This window comes from Panthera pardus, unplaced genomic scaffold (assembly GCF_024362965.1).
Source record: "Panthera pardus isolate Hobbes unplaced genomic scaffold, ASM2436296v1 HiC_scaffold_2, whole genome shotgun sequence".
In the NCBI taxonomy this organism is placed as follows: Eukaryota; Metazoa; Chordata; class Mammalia; order Carnivora; family Felidae; genus Panthera; species Panthera pardus.
In genome coordinates, this window is record NW_026526765.1 from 139731124 (window position 1) to 139758575 (window position 27452).

Sequence of the window (27452 nt, forward strand, 5' to 3'; positions counted from 1 at the left end):
TAGTTGTTCAAGCCTTTATGAATTTAAAGATAGCTACTGAATGCATTTTTGCATCTTCATTGAGAACTCTACCTTATATAAATAAAAAATGCTCCCAAGGCCATTCTTAATTTTTTTTCTTTATAATTCTGCACTCTTTGATTATCTTTTGGAACCCACCCCCACTCCACTCCCCATTTTTCTTATGGCTTGGATTCAATCAGGTATATTGGGTACATATTTTCTCTGTGCTATCGTCTTTACTCTATTTGCTCCAATCTAATTAGCCTTGTTTTCAGGACTTCTGAAATTCTATTTTCTTTCTACTTTGTACTGCTTTGCTCATGATTTTGCCTCATTTATCTGATAGTCACTCTTGAGATCTCGGCTCAAAGTTTACTTTTTCCCACTGAGTTACAACCACTGGATATATATAGCCTCAGCATAAAATGTACCTTTCTTTACAGAACCTAGTACACTGTTGAATTTTCTTTTTTGTTACCTAGTGAAATCACATGTTTAATGTATTCCCCCTCCAATCTTCTAGATTTTAAACTGCATCAAAATAGGACCCACGCCTTTTTTCCGAACCCATTTCTTTCTGGTGCCTGGAACAGTTCGTGTTGCAGACTAGGCAGTCAGTAAATAAAGAGAATTATCTAACCCATATAGATACACCTGGTAATTATGTGAATTGGGGCCAGCAAGAACAGTTGGAGCTGCATGTAAATGTAACAAACCCACACTCCAAAAGCAAATGTCAGGAAGTGGAGATTACCTACATGGGCACGCTCAATTCGAGAAATCTGTAAATAGTAATTCTCAACGGGAACTCAAGATTGTTTAATAGGTTTTGTGAAAGTAATAGTGCACTGTGAAAATAGCAAAGGGTACATCTAAAATTTGAAGAGAACGTGATTTTAAAAAGTGACATAACTTAGAAAGTAAATGTAATTCAAGTTGAAGAAAATAAATGTAATTCAAAGAAAGTAGATTTTTTTTCCTGATATGTACTTTCTCACCCCTACCCACTTCACAGCCTCATTCTTTTTTTTTTTTTTTTTAGTTTATTTATTCATTCTGAGAGAGAGAGAGTGCATCAGACAGGCACAGAGAGAGAGAGAGAGAGAGAGAGAGAGAGAGAGAGAGAGAATCCCAAGCATGGTCCACACTGGCAGTGCAGATCCGATGCTGGGCTCAAACTCCCTACCGCAACATTATGACCTAAGCTGAAATCATGAGATGGTCGCTTAACCAAAGGAGCTACCCAGGTGCCCTAATTCACTTTATCAATTACCAGTGGTGTTATCTTACCCAAGCGCTGGCTTGATAAGGTCACATCTTTGCAAAATTCTTTAGGGTCTCATGATAGACTATGGCAGAGACAGGACTGCTCAACAACCAGTATATTCATCAAGTAAAGAACTATGATTTTTATCACTTATTTTTGATGGATTTTACTTCTAGATGTTTGGCGGGGGGGGGGGGCGTTGATTTTCCTATTTATGATTGAAAGTAATTCACAGCTTGAAGCAATCAGCATAGACGTTAAAAGAATGTAAATGAGCCCATGCATCCATACTTCAATGCCTAACATCTCACAGGAACTGGCAATTTGATTCCCAGCTGGATTATTTTCACGCACAACGTCTTAATTTTCACGGGTTCAAATCATGCATGGCAAACTAATTTTCATTATGTTACAGGATACTTTAAGTACTACCAGGAGAGATTGCCGACAATAAATCAATTTAAGTGTGCAGAACAAAATGGGAAGTGGTTTCGGGTCATCGCTGGGGAATAAACCTAACGACCTCTTCTTTTAATTATTAAAAATAATTTATCTTAGGTTGTTGGGAGTTCCAGTTCAAGATGGTGACAGAGGAGGATCCCTGGCTCACCTCTTTCCTCTGACATACTGAATCTGAAGCCACATGTCGAACCACCTCCTGGGACAAAACCTAAGAGCAGACCAACTCTTACCCAACCAGGCTAAAGACAGAACGTCCACGTCGAAGGCGGGAAGAGGGGCTGGGGCACAAACTCGCCATTAGACCCCAACCCCTGCAAGGTGATCCAGCTGGGAGGGAGCTGAGCTTCTCCCCAGGTGAGGAGTCTGAACCCCACAGCGGGCACCCACATGGGAAGAAACGCTCCCCGCGCCCCCTCCCCCACACCAAACGTCCAGCTTCGCAAATCAAACGTCCACAAGACCCACAAGACTGAAAAGCTGAGGAATGGCTCTTCAAAGGCTCTCACAAGGACTCACCCGCCCCAGGGTTCAAGCGCAGAAGCAGCCAATCCAGAAGCTCCCAACTTTGTGGCCCTACGGGCGCCATTTACTGATCTTCAAGTCGCAGCCTAAGAGTCAGGCATGTAATCTAGACACACGCAGAGGCTGCTGGCTGGCGGCCACCATCTCCAGCTCTCCCTCTCTCGGCCTCACTTCAGCTAACAGGCGCCATTTTTGTCCCCCTAATTTAATGCTAGGTTTTTTTTCTTTCTTTCTTTTTGACAGAAAAAGAAATACACGTTTCCTCTACCACATACCAAAGCGTGTGCATCTCCCAGAGGGCTGCTTTTACACATGTCCGCTGGCCGGCGTTCCGCTACTGCTGCGCGGTGACCGCCCGGCTCAGGAGGGCAGGGCAGCTTGTGTTCCTGGGTCTCGCGAGACCACAGCAATGAGCGCGAAGGTTCTTGGTAGCCTACCAACTCCAGGGCCCTGCGTTGATAACATACTGGAGCACACCCCCAGTCTTTCTGAGACAGAGGCCTATTTGCCTGTCCTGGAGCTTTGGCCTGAGGGACAGACTTCTGATCTGACACACATCTACAGGCCACACATGAGCTCTCAGGAAACAAAGGCCGGTGGATGCCATCTTCTCCGTCTCCCTCTGCTTTGCGCCAGCTCACCTGTGTATTGCAGAAAAGAGCTTAGACCCTCAGCTGGTGCCCAATTTTTGTGGACACCCCTACATGACTCTGGTGGCCAGGGGGAATTACGCTCATGGGTCCCACACGACTGCAATCAATGGAGAGAGTTCTTAAATAGCTCCCATTCTCCAGGGACAGCTGGAAGCAACAGACCCAGAAGCTCCATGTTTCTTAAAAGGAACCCATTAGCCTACCTCCATAGTTACAGCCTGAGGGGCAGGCTTCAAATGAAACAAGCATCTGAGGGCTCACTGTCATCCTTTTCAGAAGACCTCAGAGGACTGGCACTATCTTTGCATTCCCTGCGCTGCATTCTAGAGCACCACAAGCCTGACTGTAACTATAGTTAATAATACTGGATTGCATATTTGAAAGTAGCTAAGAGAGTGGATCTTGAAAGTTCTCACTGCAAGAAAAAAAAAAAAAATGTAGCTATGCATGGTGATGGATGTTAACTGAACTTGCTGTGATTATTTTGTAACATAATACACAAATATTGAATTATTACATTGCACGCCTGAAACTAATATATCAATTATACCTTAATAAAAGAAAAAAGAAAAGAAATAATTTGTTTGAGCTGCGTGCTACTTATTGGTGGTAACAAGGATCATAAACAATGACGCCTCAAATGAGGATGAACACTGTGAAGGTACTTACTGAGTCCTTAAGCAGAATTTTACTTTTGCTCTAGTACGACTGCCTAGTCTGTCATTTTTATATGCACTAGTGAAAGTTCTCAGCAGACCTCTGGGAGGGCATTAATGAGAACTCCTTAGGCATGAATAATGGTCTTTTAAAATAAAAATCTATCTAATTTTCATCTTCTGGAGCAGATTTCTAGAAAGAGTATGTAGGGAAAATCCTTGCTGATATAATACGCAAACTTTCTTGTTTCCAGCAGTTTCCATATATTAAAACCAACTCTGGGTGATTAGTCTAACTAGAATGTTAACATAACGCTTGACGAGAAAGTCATGGTGTAAGATAAATCATTTCTTCTTCAGGGTTTAGGAAATAGAAAGCACAATTTGATACCATACAAATGTTTTAAATTTCAGTCTTCCGTGAGTTCTTAATTAATATGACAACAAGTAACTTATTTGTCAAGTAACGAAAACCAAACTGAATAAGCAACTACAAATAATACAAACAACACATTTATTTAGAAAAATAAACTGAAAATGCTGTTTGGTACATTTTCCCATGAAGCATAGATAAATGGCTATAAAAAACTGTTATATGTCAAATACAAATTACAAATGATTTCTTTAATTAAGAGAACAAATAGATGTTCAACACAAATGTTTAGTGTGTAGTTCACTGTATCTGACTTCTTGGCTGCTTATGATAAAAATGATCCTCACTAAAAAAACAAAACCAAAACCAAAAATAAACTTTTGATCCCTTCTTCATTCCTTTGACCACACTCATGCTTTTCATTATTAGTCTGTAGTTTTTTAATCTGAGACAAATCCATGTTTTGTTTTGTTTTTTTTTAATAAGGTAACTGATCTTTACAGAAGAAAGAGAAACCAATGTCTGGAGAATTTTGAAATGTTTCCTTTTTGGACTCGTGCATGTAACCGCTTGTGGCCTCAAAACTCATGGGACCATCTGTGCAAAAAACGGCACACATCATTACCCTGAATGGACGTGACAGTGCAAATATTAGAAGTGCATTGAGAAGTAATCAGTAAGAACTGGCTTCCCCCCTCTCTTAATATGGAGTGAAGGAGTGAATGCAGAAACTTTTCAAGCAATCAACGACAATGCTTTTATTCCATTATGGCTTTGAGGGTGTACACAAGATGGCAGACATCCTCTCTGCAGACAGCAACATTCTGTCCTAATACTGTTCCTTGCTGACGTGCTCCTCTGTTTGTTCATTGTTTTTGTCTACTTGTTTTAAAATGCTAAATAATTCTAGCTAGAGATACCTCCTATCTCTATACTTTCACCTTCCCAAATGGTAAGTCAACTTCCAATTTTCTAGCTTAATTGCCGAATATAAATTTTTTCAGGCTCACATCTGGGAATATTTTTTCCAAGGTGAAATAAAATGGGTTGTGTTTGTTTTTTGGTGGTGGTGGTGGTGGTGTTGGCTTGCTTGTTTAGTTCCTTTCATTTTTTTTTTTTTTTTTAATTGTCTTGGTAATTTCAGAGTGAAGAGTTAAGGCTGTGGCTTTTTTTTTTTTTTTTTTTTTTTTGCCCCCAGGGTTCTGCTCATGGCTGTCAGACTGAGGCAGATGATTTTATGCAGATCGTATCAGTGATCTTTTGTGCTCCAAAGTTGAGGGATTTGCTGCTCTAATATGGACAGGTTCCTGGTTACTTCAAAATTCGTTCTGGCCTCAAGAAGTCATATTGATGAATCTGAAGTGAGAAAAATGAGCTGACATGCCTCCAAATAAAGATATTCCTTCCAACCTGAAGGACCTGTCAAAGGAAGGAAAACAAAACATAAAAGATCAGTTTAACTAGTAAAAACAGTTTAACAAAAACACATTACACTTATTAATGAGCCAATTGTTTGTTAATGAGATGCGTAATTTAAAATTATTTGATTTATCGAGGATTTTAAGTGTCTACGCATATTTTAAACACATATCCCATTTATATTTCATATATAAAAACATATGAAAAATTAGTTGTCAAAATTTAGTGGTAGCATGCTTATCTTTCAATGAAAAGATCTTATTTCTGGCAGTTTTTATTTTATTTATTTATTTTTTTTAACATTTATTTATTATTTTGTGAGAGACAGACAGAAACAGAGCGGGAGCCAGGCAGCGTCAGGGAGAGACACAGAATCCGAAGTGGGCTTCAGGCTCTGAGCTGTGAGCACAGAGCCCCACACGGGGCTCAAACTCACAAACCATGAGATCATAACCTGAGCCAAAGTCGGACGCTTAACCAACCAAGCCACCCAGGTGCCCTAGCATTTTTTTTTAAACTTCAGATAAATTTGTCCACTTTTGAATGTACCAAGTTCTCAGGATGTTTCATAAATTTTTAGACTATAAACTTTTTATATATACCACCCTCAAAAAATATTTTATCAAGCAATCACTTTCATCAAGATAATCTTTCATTGCCATCTGTATAGTCTCAGTATATTAACAAATTGTCAAAATAATATCCTTTTCCTGATGCAACAGAGCATTCAAAGAGCTAGTCTTCTTTTTTACTTCATGAATATCTACAATACTTTTAAACTAGCACCTTAAAATAATTTATATTCATATTTGTAATTAATGAACATATTTTTTTTAAAAACAAAAAGAAATGTAGCTGTAGCTCTCACCCTGCCCACCCACTATCCAACATCACTTAATGAGAGTGTCTATGGTCTGCTCTTTAAGTTACGATGTAATAGAGAATATTTATGCAATGACTTACTGTAATAGGTTGAGAAAGTTATTAAAATAAACCTGATACAATAATCAATTGATTAATAAATTACTTTAAAAGTCAGAGACAGTAATGACTTTAAGTATACATTTTTTAAGTTTATTTATTTTTATATAGAGAGAGAGCATATGCATGAGTATGGGAGGGGCAGAGAGAGAGGGAGAGAGAGAATCCCAAGCAGGCTCCGCCCTATCAATGCAGAGCCTGACTTGGGGCTCAATCTGATGAACCGCAAGATCAAGACCTGAGCTGAAATCAAGATTCAGGCACCTGACAAACTGAGCCACCTAGGCACCCCTAACTATATTTTTTAGCCTAAGAACCTCTTGTTTTAACTCCCTTATGGTGGAGGAGGGTAGGTGAACTCCAAACTCATGATGCTTTCTCCAATACAGAGCCACAAACATACACACAAACAGAATAAATAATTTAATCCTTTTGTGACAAATTCAGTCATTACTGTTCTAGTAGGTTAATCATAATTCTTTTTCATTTTTTTTATTCTCACCTGCCACAGCAAAGTCCTAGTACTAAATAACTTCAACTATGAAAATGAAATAAAGTAATGATCCTCTCTCATTTCCAAGATGAAAACTAGAAAAATCACCATACACAATTAATCAATGTGTGTTGGGGGCTAGCTCTGGCTCATCACTAAAGATGTTGTATGAACAACACAGAAGTAGTGGAAGACAGAGTTGCTTACAGTGCAAGAGTATATCAATATAGAGGAATTCAGAGGGCTGGAACAAACTGGCTTAAGCTACGCTTAATCTAACAGCATGATTTGCACCTGCCTATTTATGTTATTTTTGTATGTTCTAGAAACATAAGCCTCCACGCCTGTAAAGGAAATTGACGTTAGAGCTGTTACTAATGTATCAGCAATAGTAATATAATAATGAAAATTTGGGTCTTACTATTAAGTAAGACCATACAAAAGTGACTTTCTACAAGCATACAGAAACACAATTCATGTACTTAGGGCAAAGATAATTAAATATGCCAGTTATATTTTCATGGGTCTCTGATATAGGAGTCTTTATCACTCCACATCATTATTTTTTAAAGCTTATTAAAACTGGTAGAACAATCATTCATTCAAAACAATGTATTCCCTACCCACCATATACCAGATACTGCTCTAGATATAAAAATGTAATGTTCCCTCCAAGTATATTAGTACCCAGAAGGTAAGGAGACACACAAAAATTCATGGTAAAAGCAGATTTGTGCCATAGTGTATCAAATAAAGAAGGAGCATAGGACTAGAAGCTTACAGAAGATGACACATGAATTGAGATTTAAGGAATCGTTTGAAATTTGCAAAAGTGACACGTTGCTGTTAGTTGTGAAATAAGGATTTTTCCAATAAAAACAGGTGGACAAAAGTAAAGGAGAGCAGTGGTGCCTTTAATACCATGTAGCATACAATCGAGAGGAGAAAATGTAGTTTTTTCTGGAGAGGCTTGCAGGGGCCATACTACATAAAAAAAATTTTAGAGTTTTATCCCAAGGGTAACGGGAACTACTGAAGAAGTCTGATGAGGAGAGTGGCCAGAGGAAGCCTGGAGAATACGATGGAAGGCGGAGCGAGCATACAGAGGGCAGATGCTTACAGCAAAGGAATGGCAAAACCATCAGCTGAAAGCAGTAACTAATAATCCCAGTTGCAGATGCTTCCTTAGTGGCAAATTGAAGAGGACAAAAGAACCCATTCTTTTTTAATTAAATTAAGAGACACTTGCATTCAATTTCCATCTATTTAAGATAAGAGCCAACATTATTTATGAAGCTTTTCCTGTCCCACCAATTTTTGTAGGTATCTAATGGAAGCAGACATTCAGCTCAGTCCTCAGTGACCATACATTAAAAGCAGAGACTAAAATCTTCTAACAGCAGATGTCTATATCCGCTGATTGAATTCTAAGATTGGGTATTAGTGGAATGCATTGAAATCGTACTGAGTTCTTAAGATTTGTTAGTTTTCCAGGCCTCTCCCTGGAAATAACGGTGTCAGATATCACATTCAATCTCTTAACCTCAGGCTCAAATATTTTCTTCCCTACAAAACAAAAGCCCCAAATAATTTTTCATGTATAATTTGCAAATTGAAAAAACTCATGAACTTCGATTATTATTTTTTAAAATATATTTTCAAACCTCCATATGCCCTTTTTTGTATGTTTGCTTCAAATACACAGACACAACATTCATCGTCACAATTGTACACATTAAATAAATTTACTCAACGTTGAGATAAGGAAACATAAATCACATACACCAAGATCTTCTTTACCCAACAATGATTTGAAGCATTCATGGAAATGCTTTGTGACCTAATCTTTAGATCAGTGGATTAATTGCTTCATTCTGTCCAAAAAAGCCTTGCTTAAGGGACATCGCGGTGGCTCGGTCTATTAAGTGTCCCACTTCGGCTCAGGTCATGATCTCACAGTTTGTGGGTTCCAGCCCCAGGTAGGGCTGTGTGCTGACAGCTCAAAGTCTGAAGCCTGCTTTAGACTCTGTCTCCCTCTCTCTGCCCACCCCTTGCTTGTGCTTTCTCTCTCTCTCTCTCTCTCTCTCTCTCTCTCTCTCTCTCTCTCTCTCTCTGTCTCTCTCTTTCAAAAATAAAATCATTTAAAAAAATCAAAAAGGCTTTGTTTAAAATTAAAATTTTCTTCACTTTTTGGATGGAAAAGGTCAATGATTTCCCTCTCTTCAAGGGTCATTTTTTTAATTTTTATAAATTTTTCCAGAAACAAATGTGATATTCAAAATATGAATGGTAGTAGATAATTTTTAGGCTTTAAGTCATTAAATGTCAAGTTAATTAATTTATATAAGTAGCACTTTAAGTGACTGAAAGCATGCCAATGCAGTAAGGGCAGCCTGATTTTAAATGTCAAAGACAGCACACAAAGTTAAGGAAAGCTAAAAAAAAAGTACAAAACGTTTGTACAAACAGAAGGGTCTTGTAATCCTATATTTATTTGGACCCTGATGGAATTTTTATAATTTTATTTTTTGTATTCTATATTTATTAAATATAAATACAAAATATGCATATATTGATTACATATTGTTGTAAAATATATGCTTTATAAAATGAATACATACCTGTAAATATATATTTCGTTAAATATATAATTTAAAATGTTTTAACTATGCGACAATGTGTCATGTGTCTGCTGCATTTTCAGAAGTAGAAACTATGAATAAATCAAAGGCATTTTCAAGAAAATCTCTTTTATTTCCCCTCTTAAACAAATAGCAGCAAGACATTCACTTCATTCAGTTAAATGGAAATGTGTGGAAAACCTACTATAACTCAGGCATTATGCCAAGCCTGAGGATACACAATTAAATATTTCACATTTTATTCAATTGTTATATTAAGCTGTGAAAGAGATATTCCCACGTGAGGAAATTCTGGCTCTGGTGAGATAAAATCAAGGTCAGCATTACCACCTGCGAGCCAAATTCACTATTCTCCAAACCATCCCTTTGGTGCTGCAAGTACAGACATGAGTATTTATGACAAATAGTATGGCTTACATAGACTAAAATATTTACTATCTGGTCCTTTACAGAAAAGGCTTGTCAATCCTGGTTGAATCTACCTAGGTAATTTGTTATGAAATTGCTTCCCAATCTGACCTTTTATTTCTCCAAATGGATTGCCAAATGTTTTAAGCGCAAGTATTAAATCACCCATATTTCACTGCTCTTTGATACGCTATTCTTATCACGTAACAATTCACATCTCCACATGGTTATGTGTGGTGTATTTCTGGAAGCTAGAAATTCACTTCCTCTCCAGTGTACGTTTCAGATTCAGGCTTTTTATTTTAGCAGAATGTACATATTCTGTGGGATAACGCTGAATTTCTAGAATAATTGGGACAGAAGTGGTACCTTACAATATTAAGTAATCATATCAGAAGTGCGGCTGCCTGTCACATTTATTTAGACCTTCATTTTAGGTCTCTCAATAGTTTTATCATTTTCTTCATAGATATCTTTCATGTCTCTTGTTAGATCTGTTCCCGTAGGTTCCATTATTATTTGGATGAAAAAGTTTTTAAATTCTATTTTGCATGTCTTTATTGCTAGGTATATATTGAATTTTAAAATATTCTCATATCAGGGCATCTGCGTGGCTCAGTCGGAGACTGATTGGAATTCTCTCTCTTTCTCTCTTTCTCCTTTTCTCTCTGACTCTACACTACTCATATAATAAATAAATAAATACCCTACTCTCAAACTTAAAAAATGAACTTAAAAAATATATTCTTATGTGTAGCGAGTTTATGCCACTTTCTTATTGGTTTTAACAGGCTTTTGTGTATTCTCTTGGATTACCTAGATCAGTAATCATATTGTCTATAAATATTGATACTTTCATCTTTCCTTTTCAAAATTTAGATTGTACGTGGTTTTTACCTTTGTCTTATTTCATTGTTTAGTATCTCCAGTACAATGTTGAACAGTGACAGTGGTAAGCAAAGGCTCATAGAATCATTTCAGTATGATGCCTTAGTTTTTAGTGTGAAAGTTTTGACTACTTTTCACCTTCTTTTGGTATTGTTTATTTAAATGTTTTTGGGGTTTTTTAATGTTTACTTATTTTTGAGAAAGAGTGTGAGCAGAGGAGGAGCAGAGAGGGGAAAACATCGAATCTGAAGCAGTCTCCAAGCTCTGAGCTGTCAGCACAGAGCCCCATGTGGGGCTCGAACCCATGAACGGTGAGATCATAACCTGAGCCGAAGTCACAGAATGAGCCACCCAGGCACCTCTTAAATGTTTCTTGAAGCAAATTAGGTTATTTACATTTTTTGAAATAAATTTAACTATTTTATCCATACTTAAACTGAAGCCTTTTAAATGTTCTTGCTGATTCCTAAAGTCACTCATTTGTTTCTTCTCTATTTTTTTTCTTCTTAATCTTCGATGGTGCTACAGACTGAATGTGTCCCTCCTGAATTCATATGTTGAAACCTAATTTCCAATGTGACAGTTGTTGCAGGTGGAGCCTTCAGGAGGTGAATAGGTCATGACAGCAGAACCTGACGAATGGGATTTGTGCCCTTATAAAAGAAAGGCCTGAGAGCTCTTTCACCCTTTTTTTTTAAATTTTTTTTGTTACTGTTTATTCATCTTTAAGAGAGAGAGAGAGAGAGACAGAGCATTAACAGGGGAGGGGCAGAGAGAGAGGGAGACACAGAACCTGAAACAGGCTCCAGGCTCAGAGCTATCAACAGAGTCCGACGCGGGGCTCCATCCTACCAACCATGAGTTCATGACTTGAGCTGAAGTAGGACGCTTAACCAACTGAGCCACCCAGGTGCTCCTTTCTCCCTTTCTGCCATTAAAAAATACAAGAAGGCTCTCTAGAAACTTGAAGCGGCACCAAAAACAACCGAATCAGCCAGAGCCTTGATCTTGCATTTTCCAGGCTCCAAAAATGAGAAATAAATATTTGTTGTTTAAGCCACCCAATCTATATTATTTTTGTTATACCAGCCCTAAGGACTTAGATATATGGGGGGGAAGGGGGGGGTAATCTATTTTGACATTCTTCAAAAAAATAATTTTAAAAATCAAACTTTCCTTTTTTTTGTTTGATCATTTTTCTAAATTAATTTGCTTGTTATCTTTATTAGTTGTCCTTGTCTATTTTCTTTAAGATTTTGTAACTCTTTTTACAGTATTTTGAGTTGAATGTATAGCTGTCATTTTGAATTTTTTTTTGCATTTTCTTGCATTTATTTGAAGAAAGCCTTGTTTGGTAATCAAAATCCCCAAATATTTATGTTTCCTAATGTGAATAAAGGAATAGCAAAACATTTTTCTCCTTCTTTGAAAAGAAAAATGACACTGAGTTAACTTCCTAGCTCTGTTTCCATAGAAACCTGATACTGGTAGAATGTCAGCTGTATTACTAGGCAACATTGCTTCTAATAAAAATAAATTCTGAATTGTAAACTGCATCTGGTCTGGGGGGACTGTGAATGACTATAAATAACCTCTTGGGATTTCTTGACTGGGGTACACACTTGTAACTGGTCATTTTCTTTGTTTCGGGCTGTTATAACAGATGTTGATTACTATTGTGGCCATGGTGAGTGTTAGTCAGGGTAGATCTCACACCTACCCATGATCTCAAACTCTCCGCCCTGAGCTGTCACTCTGCATGGTTAGAGAAAGATTGTGTACCCTCAACACCTGTGGGAAAACCCTCATGTTAGAGAATCACTGGATACTGCCCCACTGTCATGCTTTGTATCCTTCTAATCAAACCATTGTCAAGTGTGGCCTTTTGGAGTCACGTGAGATTGACTGTCCAGTTGAGCCCACAACTACTAAGAGTGGGTGTTATACATACAGAGGTTCTTTGTTAGTGATGAATACATCAAAATGTTATTGGCTTCCTATTCTGAGACGTGTTGAGGACTAAGGGTGGTCAGGAAGGAGGTACAGGGAAAGATTGTGCATTGCTTGAAATTGTTATCGAACTTTTAGATGTTAGTAACACCGGAGACCCCTCTGAATCTTGTCCCTGATACTTCCGACCTGCAGCCAGGAAGTCTGATGCAAGAGGGAATTTTGAGTAGGAAAGGTACTATCATTCCTTCAGAAAGAAGGAATTAACAACAATAAATAAAATTCTATCATGGAAGAAGTTGGGCAGGGTTTCCTTGAGATGTGAAGAAAAACATTTCAAAGAGCTTTCAATGATAAAAATTATATTTAAGCTGGTTCTTAAAAGATAGGGAGGTAATACATTAGCAGTTTGAAAAGAAAAATGCAGGTGAAGCCACCTAGGTAGTCAGATAAAAAGACTTAGGATCATTTTTAAAACACTATGGGGGCTATTTCCTTTCACCCATTCAATGTATTTTATATGCCCATGTATTGGCTCCAAGTTCTACAAAATTTATTTTAGTTCTTCTACTGATAAATATAGAATGTAATGCATATGATCAAATTAGGAAAAAGCCAATTGTGGAGGCACTTCATTGGAATCTTTAAGTTCTATTAAATATTAAGCTACTTCAGGAAAACATTTCATTTCATGCTTCACAAATTATGAATGATGAGAAAATCACCTTGAAAATAATTATTTTAACGTGAGGAAAAGGACACTGCTCATTCTACCAGTGCTTTCTCAATTGACACACCTCATGTCTTGAAATGAATTATCTATGACGTTTTCTAAAATGTGAGACCCTCTGATAGCTGCCTTGCTTTCCTGAGCCCAGTGGCAGGGCAGGTACTGCCCAAGGAATCTGTACATTCATGAGCGAAACATACACTGAACAAACTTGTAAGTAGCATACGCAGTAGAGAGGATATTTAGTAAGTGTAATGTGTCTAACAGAGCAACAGTTTATTTTCTTATTTTTTTTTTAATGTTATTTATTCTGAGAGAGAGAGAGACAGAGACAGAGCATGACTGGGGGACGGTCAAAGAGAGACGGAGACACAGAATCCGAAGCAGGCTCCAGGCTCCAAGCTGTCAGCACAAGGCCTGAGGAGGGGCTCAAACCCACAGACTGCGAGATCATGACCTGAGACAAAGTCGGACACTTAACAGACTGAGCCACCCAGATGCCCCTAACAGAGCAATAGTTTAGAGAGATGATACTCAAGTGTTTAAGGCTAGATAGTCATTTTCTAAAATAAGTACCTGATACCTTATAATATTATGCACGAGAATGACCCTTCTCATGTGAGCTAGCATATCAGACAACATTCAACAACATCAGTTCCAAGTTACCAAGGCTAGCCACAAAATGTACAAGGTCCAGTGAAAAATGAAATTCAGGAACTTGTTCAAAAAGCAGGAAAAAAGCTTTGTCCTTTCTTGCCTAGTCACTCTGCTTTTTTATTCACTATTTAATACCGGGCTTGTTTAGGCACAAGTTGAGTGCATACCCCGTATATCCCCTTGGGGCTCTGCCCTGCAACTCGTACCTGGAAACCCAGCTTCCAGTGCTGACCTCCATGGAGACGGAGGGCAGTAGTGATCTCTTCCTATATGAGGTGAAATGGGTGGCCAGGAGCTCATCCATCTGGGTGGCAAACATGGAACCATGCATGAAGGGAAGCCTCAAGCCCCCCAACGCATTCCTCATTATCCCATGGGACTTTCACTTATAAAACACAAATTTAAAGATAAAAATGTCAAGTCAGTGACTGCAGAGCATTAAACACCAAGTGTAGCAGGGTGTGGGTATGGTGGCAAGGACTTCTGAAGACAGGGTCTTAAGCAATGGCAAGGGTCACATGCCCTCGAAAATGACGCTGCAAGTCTGTCCCAAATAGACTTTCATCTGTCCCACTTCAAGTCTTTACAACGAAACTCAAAACAGCTCCAACAGCATTCCCAGCTTTGCCTAATACTATGCTCTATTGTGTTTAGTTCATCCAGAGCATTCAAAAGCATATTCCATTCATACAAAAGTAACTACAGAAGAATAATGTACATGAAATATAAGAAGTAACATTAAAGTCAGTTTAAGGAATGACTTAAAATATTTTTATGCCAGATCACTCCTTTTACTCATTTGTGTAGGTAAATGACAAGTGTCTGCTTATTAAGGTTTTGACATTTTTACATAGAAAAATAGAAAATGTATCTGGTATGTAAATTGGCCCTGCAAACTTTACCCTCTAAAATAAAAACTTTAAAAGTGTTTGTAAAGTCCATCTATGATATATCAATTCTTGAAAAAATAATTTGTTGAAATCCTCTATGAAAATTAGCTATGGATATAAGTAAAATATAGAAGTTCTCTTCTTCATGGAACATCTACAATCACCAGCAAAAATCTATTATTATCTTAAGTTGTATGTTTTTTTTTACATATGTATATGTCCATGCAGAATGACAACAGTTTGAAAAAAAGGTATTTTTCAATTATGTTGCAAATTAATTTTAATTCAGCTGAAATGAGTTTAATGACACAATTTTTAATAATGATGGCAGTTATGTTTTATGAGGGATGTTATTTATAACAGTTGAGTTACAATGATGTGGTAATGTTTCAAGATATTAATATATGTATAATTATGTCAATATATTTTAATATACAATTATTTCAATTTCAATATAAATTTCAATATTTCAATATATTTATATCATAAAGGATTCCTAAAAAGTATATCTTAGAAGCCTACCACAGACCTGTTTTGGGACATTTTTGTCAATCTTTTGAAAAAATGTTATTATTGATAATAAATTTTACAATTAAATGTCTTAAAGTTTTCCATAGAGAAGAAGTTAATGATGAGACAAAAATGACACTCTTTCTTATCCTTTTAGATTCCAAGTTGAAAATATTTGCTGGAAGAATACTTTCCAGAAGTCTTTCTTACTGCTTGCTGATGATGGGCCCAACCCACTAACTTTGTCAAGAGTATCACCAACTTATAATTATTAAGTGCAAATTCCAGTTTGTACATACAAAATATTCCTTCCACAGAATACACTGCACCATATGCCTGTATGCTCAAAATTAAGCTCTGGAGCTCAAAATTAAGTTTCATTCCACAGTAGCTAGAAGGGTCTGAACACGATAGTTTCTGAAACTCAGTTTCCTCATCTGTTGAAGAAGAGGAGGATGAGGAGGAAGAGGAGGGGGAGGAGGAAGATGAGAGGGAGAGGAAGATGAGAAGGAGGAAGAAGAAGAGGAAGAGGCGAAATATACATTCATATCTATCTCCCTGCATTGGTGAACAAAGTAAATGAAAACAGATAAAAAAAGATTTTGCAATGTTTATGTATTTCCTTTTTACAAAGAAACATAAATACATTGGGGAGGGGTAGATAATTCCACAGCAGTGCTAAACAAGCTACGTGAGAATCAGATTCTCAAAAAAGGATCTCAGGGCAGGGCGTCTGGGTGGCTCAGTCGGTTAAGTGTCAGACTCTGGATTTCGGCTCAGGCCATGATCTCATGGTTTGTGACATTGAACCCTGTGTTGGGCTCCATGTTGACAGTGCAGAGCCTGCTTGGAATTTTCTCTTCCTCTCTTTCTGCCCCTCCCCTGCTCTCGCTCTCCCTCTCTCTCTCAAAATAAATAAACTTAAAAAAAAAAAAAAAAAAAGAAAAAGAAAAAAAAGATCTTAGGGTTGCTTGCTGTATCTTGATAGAACTGCCCTAATCCCGTGTCCCATCTCCCACCACTGAAGGAAGCCATGAAAGTGGATTTGCCAAGAAATAAAAACCAGAATCAAAATATCTTTCCCTCTTTGTTCTACCGTTATTAATAACATCTGCATTGGCGCTTTTTGTACCCAAAGAGTTATAAATACTTTCTAATATTTAATTACAGTAGAGAAATATAGCACATAGTGTTAGAATACTGAAATATAAATGCTACAGGAACAAATTTAGAAAAATAGTCACCGGGACAATTTTTTTCCATGAACATAGAAAAGCATACTGATTTACTTCATTATCTGGGGAAATGGGGGGCTCAGCTCTATAAAAATGCAGCTGTTTACTTATCCTAGTTCCCCTTCATCTTCACTAGAGGTGTTTAGAGTAGAGTTTTAATTTTGTTTTTATTTTCTAAAAGAAAAATCTCACCGTTCATTATGTTTTCAGTACCGTAGGCCAAGCAGGAATTTTGCTCAAGCTAATGAGTGTGAATTGTCTTCTCCAAAGCCAAACATGCTTTTGACAGCCTCCTTCTTCCTCAATCCCTCTTTTCCTGCTGCTCTTTTTAATTTCCTTTTTATTCACTGATGTATGCAGTTCAGACAAACAGTTGCAGCCAGACTGGAGAGCACTGTGAAATGAATGGCTGTGATATTCATCCCTTCTTTTGGCAAAACCCCTTTATGGAACTGCATGAAAGCCTGCCTGAGCTAACGTTAACACGTGTACATTCTACTGACTTCCATTGGAAATGAGGCGTGCGAGAAGAATGGCATTGTTTTTCCATGGCACAACGAGAGTACCTTCAATCAAAACAAAATTAAAACACGAGCATTGCTCCCTCCTCCTTGTTTAAACACTTCTGTCAAACCACATTCATTCTGGGTTTTTAATTTATTACATGGAGCAAGCAGTAACAATGCTCCCCCCTCAACTGTTCACTGATGTTTTCCAACGATTAAATTCTGTAGACAAGTAATAAAATGCTGCTCTCGTTTTTACAAAATGGCCTTTCTTTCTTCCTCTGGCTTTTAAATAAATGATCAGATGTGTTCCCTGAATCAGCAAGCTGGACTTATTGGTTGCCTTTTTTATTAACCTAATATAATCAGGTTAACTAGTCTTCCCTCGCCAAGCATGGCAGGGTTAGAAGTCGAGGACAGGAGGTCAGCCATGACAAATCAGCTGAATAAAGTTATGTTATAGTCTGGAAAGGAATCAAGGATTCTCTTTGATTATTAGAGTCTCTGAAGTAACTGGCCTTGGAAAAACATCCAGTCGCCTATGCCAAGAGACCATCTCTAGTCATTAAGACCTTTTTTAAAACGTACTCAAAAGGGATTGGAAACAAAACAAAACAAAAGACAGTCTACTTAAATTTTATTTTTCTTCTTCCCAAATGCTTTGCATGTTAAGCATACATGACTAAATATTGTAGGCTCAAAGATAGGAAAAATGTCTTGCATAGACTAACAACAGAATAGTATTTCTGGAAAGTCTGTAAAATGCCACATATAGAAGGTCTCTTACAACGGTTTTGTTTTATTTAAAGGGAGTAAGATAATACTTCAAGGTTAACTGGCAGGCATCCAGGATATTTTTTACTTAATGAAAGGGTCAATTTCCTATCATCTTTTCTTCAATCTTGTCACCATTAGGAAGGAGAAAATGTGAGGATGTGTATTTATACACCCACACAGCCAACAGAAAGCAGATGACCCTTGTAAATGAGACAAATAGCAGAATGACAAGAAGTCTTTACTGTCATTACACTTGGAATTAATCAGAGGGAGGTCTCAGGCTCTCTAACAATATTTGCCATGTTACTTTTCAAATACAATTCACATCATAACACTTTGAAAGACATGAACTACACTATCTAAGTGCCACCATTGGGTTATATGCAGAATTCAGTAACTTCGATCATGGTCAAACCAAAACTAGTGTCAGGGACTCTCAAGGCACTTTTGGTTCAGGTAGGGGCCATCCACTTTTACTAGCCTGAACAATGTGCAAACAAACAACCCCTATGATTTCTACATTTTCAATTCCATTGTTATCAGTGGAATTCTGACATTAATGGAACCCCAGAAGTCAGTGTGCTTCTGGATATAATGGACTCAGGGAAAGGGGGCATAATCTCAATAAGGCCTTGTGGTATATACAGTTAAAACCTGGGACTCATGGTTGGGTCAGTCAGTTACGCATCGGACTCTTGGTTTCTCCTCAGGTCACGATCTCATTGTTTATGAGTTTGAACCCCACATCAGGCTCTGTGCTGACAGTTGCGGAGCCTGCTTGGGTTTCTCTCTCTTCCCTCTCTCTCTGCCCCTTCCCTGCTCTCTCTCTTAAAAAAATAAATAAATAAACTTAAAAAAACCCAAAAACCTAGGAGCCTAAGGCCATTTAGTGTAAGTAAAAACAACCCCTTGCTTCATAAGCTTCATACTGAGAACAAACTGAGGGTTGTTGGGGGGTGGGGAAGAGAGGAAAGTAGAAGATGGGTATTGAGGAAGGCAGTTGTTGGGATGAGCGCTGGGTGTTGCACGGAAAACAATCTGACAAGAAATTATATTAAAAAAAAAAACAACCCCTTGCATTTATTTTAATAGCCTCTAGGTAAATCTCTTAAAATACAGGGCAATGTTTCTCATTCCTGGCAGTACTAACATTTTTGGTCTCCATAATAGTTTTGGAGGGGCAGGAAGCTGTCCTGGGCAATTGTAGCATATTCAGCCAAATTCCTGGCTTTAGGGTCATTTCATGTCTTAAACAAAAACTTAAATGGTGTTACTTTGTCCATTCACTCAACTTAAAGCTTGTGAACTGTGCCACTACCTGCAATGCATTAATAATAAGGAAAAAATGTGCTTAAAAAACAGCACAACATTTGTTCTATACAAAAATAATGCTCTGTACTCCTAATAACAGTATTTCAGAAAGCCAAAACACAAGTTACAGTGTTTAGAGCTGATAGTGAATTTTTTCACTTCATTCCTTTCATGAATTCATGATCTATTTATTTAGCTGGACCAACAAAGACAATTTTTGTCCATGATGGTCCAGTCCTGAGCAAAGTCTTGCATTTGCATGGCTGTTGTCAACCCAATTATGGAAACATTTATTGGAAATGTATGTACGTGCATGAACTGCTCAAGGCACTTGGAAAACAAAGGTGAACACGATATTAAACTAAGTACCAAGTGAATTTTGAGCAGACCTAAAAGAAAAAAATGAACTCTGCCTGAGGGAACTGGAAGAAGGTTTCAAGGCCAGCTTCCTTCAGAAGGATGAAAAGAATTTCAACAAGAGGGAAAAGCATTCAAGCAAAGCAGGGGCAGAGTCAGAAGAGCACATATCCAGAAACAGAGAGAAATGGGTGCACTTAGAACCTGGCCTACAGACTGGTAGCAGTAGCCAGAGACAAAACCAGGAATGGGGGATATTACCATGTACATAATGGGGAGAACTTCAATGTTTTTAACTAGAAAGTGACTGGTCAGGTTTGCAAGACAGAAAGATAGCTGTGCAGGTCTATAAAGAATGACTCAAACAGGGGCTCCTGGATGGCTGGGTCGAATAAGCGTCCAACTCTTGCTCTCTCTGCTCAAGGTCATAATCTCACAGCCCGTGAGTTGGAGCCCTATGTCAGGCTCTGTGCTGACAGTTCAGGGTCTGGAACCTGGGTCAGATTTTGTCTCCCTCTCTCTCTGCCCCTCCTCTGCTCGTGCTCTATCTCTCTGTCTCTCAAAAATAAATAAACAAAAAAAATTTTAAGATGAATATTAAAAAAAAAAAGCAGACTCCGAATGAGGGATAGCAGTGAAGAGTCTATTATTAAGGCAGTATTTCAACTGAAAAAGAATGATATCCTGAGTTGAGAAAAACAGCATTAGGAATTGAGACAAGGGAATGTGCCCAAGCAGTATTTAGGATGTAGAATAGAAAGCACATGAAAAATAAGTGTAGTGGAAATCAAAGAGGGGAGGGAGATTTTTCTTTATGGTTTCTGGTGTGGGGACTTGGGTGGACAGAAGTGACAATTTCCTGAGGTAAAAGAAGGAGCAGGTTTGGAGGAAGTATACTAACTGTAGAGGATAAACTATTACCCCAAACACCACAACACATGTGTCACAAAGGCCATTTAATATACTCAAATGTAAATTACAGAAATATTGGTTAAGATGGGAAATCTGGCTTCTTAAATCACAGCCTCTTCAAAAGGAACTTTTCTTGTCAATATGACTTCTATTAATTAAAGAGGATCAGATGGGGAATCTTTTTTTTTTTAATGTTTATTTATCTTTTGAAGAGAGGGAGAGAGAGAGAGAGAGAGAGAGAGAGAGAGAGAGACTGACCATGAGCTGGGGAGGGGCAGAGAGAGAAGGGGGACAGGATATGGAGCAGGCTCTGCTCTGACAGGCTGAAAACAGCAAGCCCTATGCAGGGCTCAAACTCAGGAACTGTGAGATCATGACCGGAGCCGAAGTTGGACACTCAAACGACTGAGCCACCCAGGCACCCCCAGATGGGGAATCTTTAAACTTACTTCTGTAAGTATCATGCCTTAAATACAGTAAGGTTAAAGAATTTGCAAGGAAACTGCCTCGAAGAGTAGCTTGCCTCATTCAGGGGGAGATAATGGCTGATTAATTCACTTGAATTCTTTGGCATTCTAAATAAATTCAGTGGCAGGCTTCATAGGGTCATAAATCCCTTGGAGAATCAGATAAAAGCTATGGACTTGGCCCCTTAAAAATGAGCAGATTTATATACAGAGAACACTTTGCTTATGATTTCAAGATGACTCTTCACGAGTACTCATATACTACAAGGAACTTAACTTCAGGGTCTTTGGTTTAGAGGTGGATAAATTTTAATCAGAGATCAGTATTGTTAAATAAATAAGTCAAATATATATTTAGAGGTATCTCTTTAGTGTTCATAAAAAATATTCTCTTTTCCAAATAAACTCATGCAAATCTGGGTTTTACGACTCAATACTGTTGACACTTGGGTCAGGTAATTGTTGGGGCCTGGGAAGGAGATACTAGCCAGCGCAGTATAGAATGGTTAGCAGCATCATTAACCTCTACCCACCAGATGCCATTAGCAATTCCCAGTAGTGACAACCACAAATGTCTCTAGACAATGTCAAATATCTCCGGGAAGGCCAAATTGCTCCATTTGAGAGCTGTTGACATAGGCAATGACTTTTATCTTCACACAACTCCCACATAAAAAATAAAGTTGGGTATTCTGTTTCTGAAGAAAAATATTTTCATGGGAAACCCTACAACAGATCCCAAGGATGGTAAGCAGCTAAGGCCAGTGTTTAGATCCCCTGGGACAACTCTTTTTTTTTTTTTTTAATTTTTTTAAATGTTTATTTATTTTTGAGAGACAGAGAGACAGAGCGTGAGCTGGGGAGGGGCAGAGAGAGAGGGGGACACAGAATCTGAAGCAGGCTCCAGGCTCTGAGCTGTCAGCACAGAGCCCGACGTGAGGCTCGAAGTCAGGAACCACCAGATCATGACCTGAGCCGAAGTCAGATGCTTAACTGACGGAGCCACCCAGGTGTCGCTCTTTTTTTTTTTTTTTTTTAATGTTTATTTGTTTTAAGAGTGCATGCACACATGTGAGCATACATGAGTGAGGGAGGGGTAGAAAGAGATAGAGAGAATCCCAAGTAGGCTCCATGCTGTCAGCATAGAGCTTGGGGCTCAATATCACAAACAGTGAGATCATGACCTGAGCTGAAATCAAGAGTTGGACACTTAACTGACTGAGCCACCAGGAGCCTGTGGGTGGACAACTCTTAATCTTTCCCCTACATTCCTATTCTCATTGTAAGAGAGAAAATTATCTCCTCTTCATAGATGGCTAAGAATTACATAATAAAATCACAGCATAGCCACTGTCTTTTATCTATCTGCTTCTCTCTCCCTCCTTATAAAAAACTTCCTCTTTAAGAAATTAAATGCTTTAACTTAAGCAATAAAGAAACTGATATTTTCATAGCAACAAGAATCCATCAACTCAAAAATAAATCAATCATCATAAAAACTAGTTAGTAATTGAATATATAACCATCTGTAGCATGAGCAAGTCTGTGTTCTTATGGTAGATCTTACCTTTATTTAGCTCTATAATGGGAAATCTGCAAGTTATGGAATAGATTGGCAACAGATACAAAAATCTGCTAATACCCATATATAGAGATACTGAAATTTCACTACAAGTGCCGTGTTACTCCTCTCTGCCATTTCTTTGTACCCAGTCTTGCTCTGGAAAACGTTTTGTCTCTACATTTATCACCATTTATATTTCTTTTTATTCTCATTTGTGAACATGTTAGCTCGCTGTGTTTGCTCCCTATATCCATTACCTTATCTCCTTATAATATTCTTCATTTTTATTGTGGAGGAAAGACATTCCCCATCCCACTCCTTCTCAACAGGTTTTTGGTAGTCTGATAGAAATAACCTTTCTTGGGGCAACTGGGTGGCTCAGTCGGTTAAGCGCCAGACATCAGCTCAGGTCACGATCTCACGGTTTATGGGTTCGAGCTCCACGTCAGGCTCTGTGCTGCCAGCTTAGAGTCTGGAGTCTGCTTTGGGTTCTGTATCTCCCTCTCTCTCTGCCCCTTCCCTGTTTGCACTCTGTCTCTCTTTCTCTCTTTCAAAAATAAATAAACATTAAAAAAAAATTTTTTTAACTGAATAAAAAAATTAAGTAGCCTTTCTTTCCCTCAAAATGGAACATCTAATTTTTAGCTAAGCCGCTGCTCATGCAGAATAAATACTACCTTGAAGATATATATAAACATGTGACAAAATCAGAAAAAGATGGAAGTAAAAATATCGAGCGGTAGCTCCTGGCAAACTTCTTAAAACAAAGCCGGTCCATACCCTTGGCTGAAATTTTTTCTTCCTTTCCTCCAACCTCCTGCCAGGAACATAGATTTGATGGCTGGAGTTCTGGCTGCCAGTTTACACAATTAGTATGAACACAGCTTTGTCAGAGATGGCCAAGAGGAATGTTTAAAGGAAACTCAGTTCTTGAGAGCTTTGTAAACCAGAGCTGCCCTATCAGCCCTGATCTGCCTCAAGACTTCCATGTAAGAAAAACACTGGTAATTTATCTTTTTAACATCACTGTGATTTGGGGACTCTACTTCACATAGGGATTGAATCTTAATGGATCCAGGTAAGAATCCATTCTAACCTCAAGATGGAGCATGTAACCCAAGTCTGAGCCAAATACCTGATTGTATTCCTCTGTATCAGAGGGACCCACACACTCTACCAATATTTTATATAAAATGGTATATTTCCAGGTATCTCGAGAACCTGGATTTGCCATAAAAGTTTGATGAATGAACTCCAAAGATGCTGTCATTCTGACAAAAGCTCCAAGTGTATTTTGATTTAAATATCAAAATCGACATGAGCCTGGGCCCAAGTAAAACCTTCATGGGATGACTGCATACAGTTTCAAGGGATGGCACTGAATGACTTCAGGGTTATGCAATTAAAACAAATATTCAGGCAGCCACAAACATACTTTGTAGATGCTAAAAGCTATAACTAAGAGAGTCTAATGTGAGTTTAACAAGCTCTGGGATTCATCACTTGTAGACAACTATGGTATTTGATGCCTCGCTGCACAATACGTTTTGTGACAAAACATTACCCATCAGGTTAGACAATCTTCACTCATCCATCCAACCAGTCCTTCTGGGTCCCTCGCACAAATGTCACAATCACCATGTCTTCTGACCAGTGTGTGAGAAAGACAATAAAGAGGTTGGTTAGTAGCTCTAGGTGTAACAAAAGAAAAACGTAACACGGTAATAATAATGCCAGGAAATATTAGTCTCATTAATAACAGTCTTCAATTCTGTTATTCAATTCAATTCAAATAGAATTTATTGAGCACTTGGAGTACTACTTCAAATACATAGGTCTTGCCTTAGTAGTATGTTAAATTAATTACTATCATCAGGCACAAAGATATTTGACCAATATTGCATTGTGCATGCCCTATATCAGGGAATAGTGTATATATTCCAGAAAGAGCAGCAAGCAAAAGAGACAGAGGTCTTTACGTTTATGGGGCTTACATTTTAGTGATGAAACCATATGCACAAAGGAGCTAAGTCAGATTGTAGGGCACTTTGGCATAAAGATGAGCAGGGGAGGAAGCAGAGACATACTTCTCCCAAGAGAAGAAAAGTAATCTCTGTAATTTTGACCTGTTAAAGGGAAGGAAGAAAAAACAGTGTTCCAATGCCTCAAAAGGTGAGAGCGTATTACATTTTGAACAAAATTATGTCCCACAGGAGGGCTGGAACTTAAGGTCCGCAATTAGGAAGGGCCAAAAGGGCCTAAGGGGTAGAGGGAGGACAACAATGAGAGTTCCATCTTGTTTCAATCTGAAAAGATTTATCCAAATCTCAGAGATAAGATGTGGAAAATACAAGATGTTTCTATGCTAGTTTTCAACATTAACATATCCTTTAATTTTGAACGAACACATGACTGATGAAAATCCTTGGAAAATACGAACAGCAAAAAGAATAGTAAAATATACTTTCTGACACACAGAGGTATCCAATATTAGAGCTTTGGCATATCTTACTCCAATTCTTAAAATTTGGTCCTAAGTTGAACTAATTTTCAACATAAAATATTTTTGTAACATGATATCAAAAGATTACTGTAACATTATTTAACATTATTTAATGGCTATATATATATATATATATATTTTATTTGAGAGGGAGAGAGAGAGTGCAAACAGGGAAGGGGAAGAAAGAGAAAGAGAGAGAGAGAGAGAGAGAGAGAGAGAGAATCCCAAGCAGGCTCCACGCTCAACACAGAGCCTGACATAGGGCTCCATCCCACAACCCTGGGATCATGACCTGAATAGAAATCAAGAGTCAGATGCTCAACAGAATGAGTCACCCAGGTGCCCCCATGGCTATATAATATTTTAAGGTAAAGCTATGTTCCTGCTCATTTTTTAAAATTAATGTGCATAATTCCTTAACACAAAAAATACGAATAAATACATTGGACACATTAGATTTTACACCGAAATAAATACACTTAGAAGTTGCACAAAGTATGCTGTTTTGACATTAGTCCCAGGACATGCTTTGAAAAAAAAAAAAAAAAACAGAAGAAATGGTCCCGAAACAAGTAAGTTTGTGAAATAATGCATATAAAATTTTGTCCCCATTGGAGAATCTTATAACACAGTACCATTGACATTTTGATAATCATGCTTTAAAGAAAACTAATTGTATTTTCTTCACATTTCCCCACATTATTTTATGACAAAACACACTCTGCATACTTTCTATTTATATGTTACACACTCTAAGGAAAACTATATTAAAGAATCAAAAAACAAAAAGCAAATTAGAGATCAAAATTAATTAGTATATTTCAAATATCCTAATAAAAGTATATTCTAAATACTTCTTAAAGTATTTTTAAAATCTTCTTTTCTAAGATTTTTGAAAATGTTTATTTACTTTTGAGAGAGAGAGAGTGGGAGAGAGTCAGAGATAGAGGGAGAAAGGATACAAAGCAGGCTTTGTGCTGTCAGATCACGACCTGAGCCAAAGTCCAACACTTAACCAACTGAGCCACCCCATTTTTTTTTTTAACATTTATTCACTTTTATTCACTTATCACAGAGCACGAGCAGGGGAGGGACAGAGAGGGAGACACACAGAATCTGAAACAGGCTCCAGGCTCTGAGCTGTCAGCACAGAACCCAACGTGGGGCTCAAACCCACAAACTGTGAGATCATGACCTGAGCTGAACTCAGATACCCAGCCCACTGAGCCACCCAGGGGCCCCTAGGCATCCCATGTTAGGGGTGCCCCATGTTAGGGGTGCCCCATGTTAGGGGTGCCCCATGTTAGGGGCACCTGGGTGGCTCAGTCAGTTAAGCATCTGACTCTTGATTTCAGCTCAGGTCATGATCTCATGGTTCATGAATTCGAGCCTGGAATTGGGCTCTGTGCTCACAGCGCAGAGCCTGCTTGGGATTCTTTCTCTCTCTCCCTCCGTCTCTGCCCCTCCCATGCTCGCACTTGCTCTCTCTCTTGGAATAAATGAACAATAAAAAAATAAAAAGAAATAATAGATGCTAATATTAAAAAATGAAAACAAGGCAAGCAACTAAAATCTCATTTCTTCACCACATCCTAATGCTATCCTAAGAAATCACCATGATGAACATGTGAGAAATACTATCAGGCATTTCTCAAATCACATATGCAGATATAAGGGCAGACAGGTAAGTAGATAAATAGATAATAATATATTTATAGATAAATAGATGACATTTAAATTTTGAATTATGCTGTGTTCTGTATTTAAGAAGTATTCAAAGGGCTCTTGGGTGGATTAGTTGGTTAAGCATCTGACATTGGCTCAGGTCATGATCTCATGATCTGTGAGTTTGAGCCCCTGACAGCTGACAGCTGGAGCCTGGAGCCTGCTTCAGATTCTGTTTCCACCACCCACACACCCTGCCCTGCGGCCCCCCGCTCTCTGCACCTTCTCCACTCACCTGCACTCTGTCTCCCAAAAATAAATAAAAAACATTAAAAAAAAGAAGTATTTCTAATATTACCTTACATTTAACAGAAGCAGTGTAAATTTAGCGTGACCTAAACAAATTAGTAAAGCTCAAGTCCATTTTTTTTCAAGAGATAGAATATTATTTTATAAATAATCCCTGTAAATTTGAGGTAAAATATTGATATATTGTAAGAGGTTCAAGTCATTTTTAAACTAAGGGATTAGATTTGAAAAATAGACATTTACAAATTGCAATCAAAGATAAAGAAAGTAGTTCATTTAGATTTCTTTCCACTTCCACTAGATTGAAAAGCATTGGAATGAGTTTTTCTCGAGACCCAGACT

The 27452-nt window shown here is 38.0% G+C and overlaps 1 protein-coding gene across 1 annotated transcript in view; it reads right to left on the bottom strand.

Annotated features, from left to right (window-relative positions):
* Positions 1-4060: 4060 nt before the first annotated feature.
* PRR16 (proline rich 16) overlaps positions 4061-27452 on the bottom strand; it is a 308239-nt gene continuing 284847 nt past the window's right edge. The window contains exon 3 of the mRNA XM_019469572.2: positions 4061-5355. The gene's annotated coding sequence lies outside the window, so the exon portion shown is untranslated. The remainder of the gene's footprint in view (positions 5356-27452) is intronic.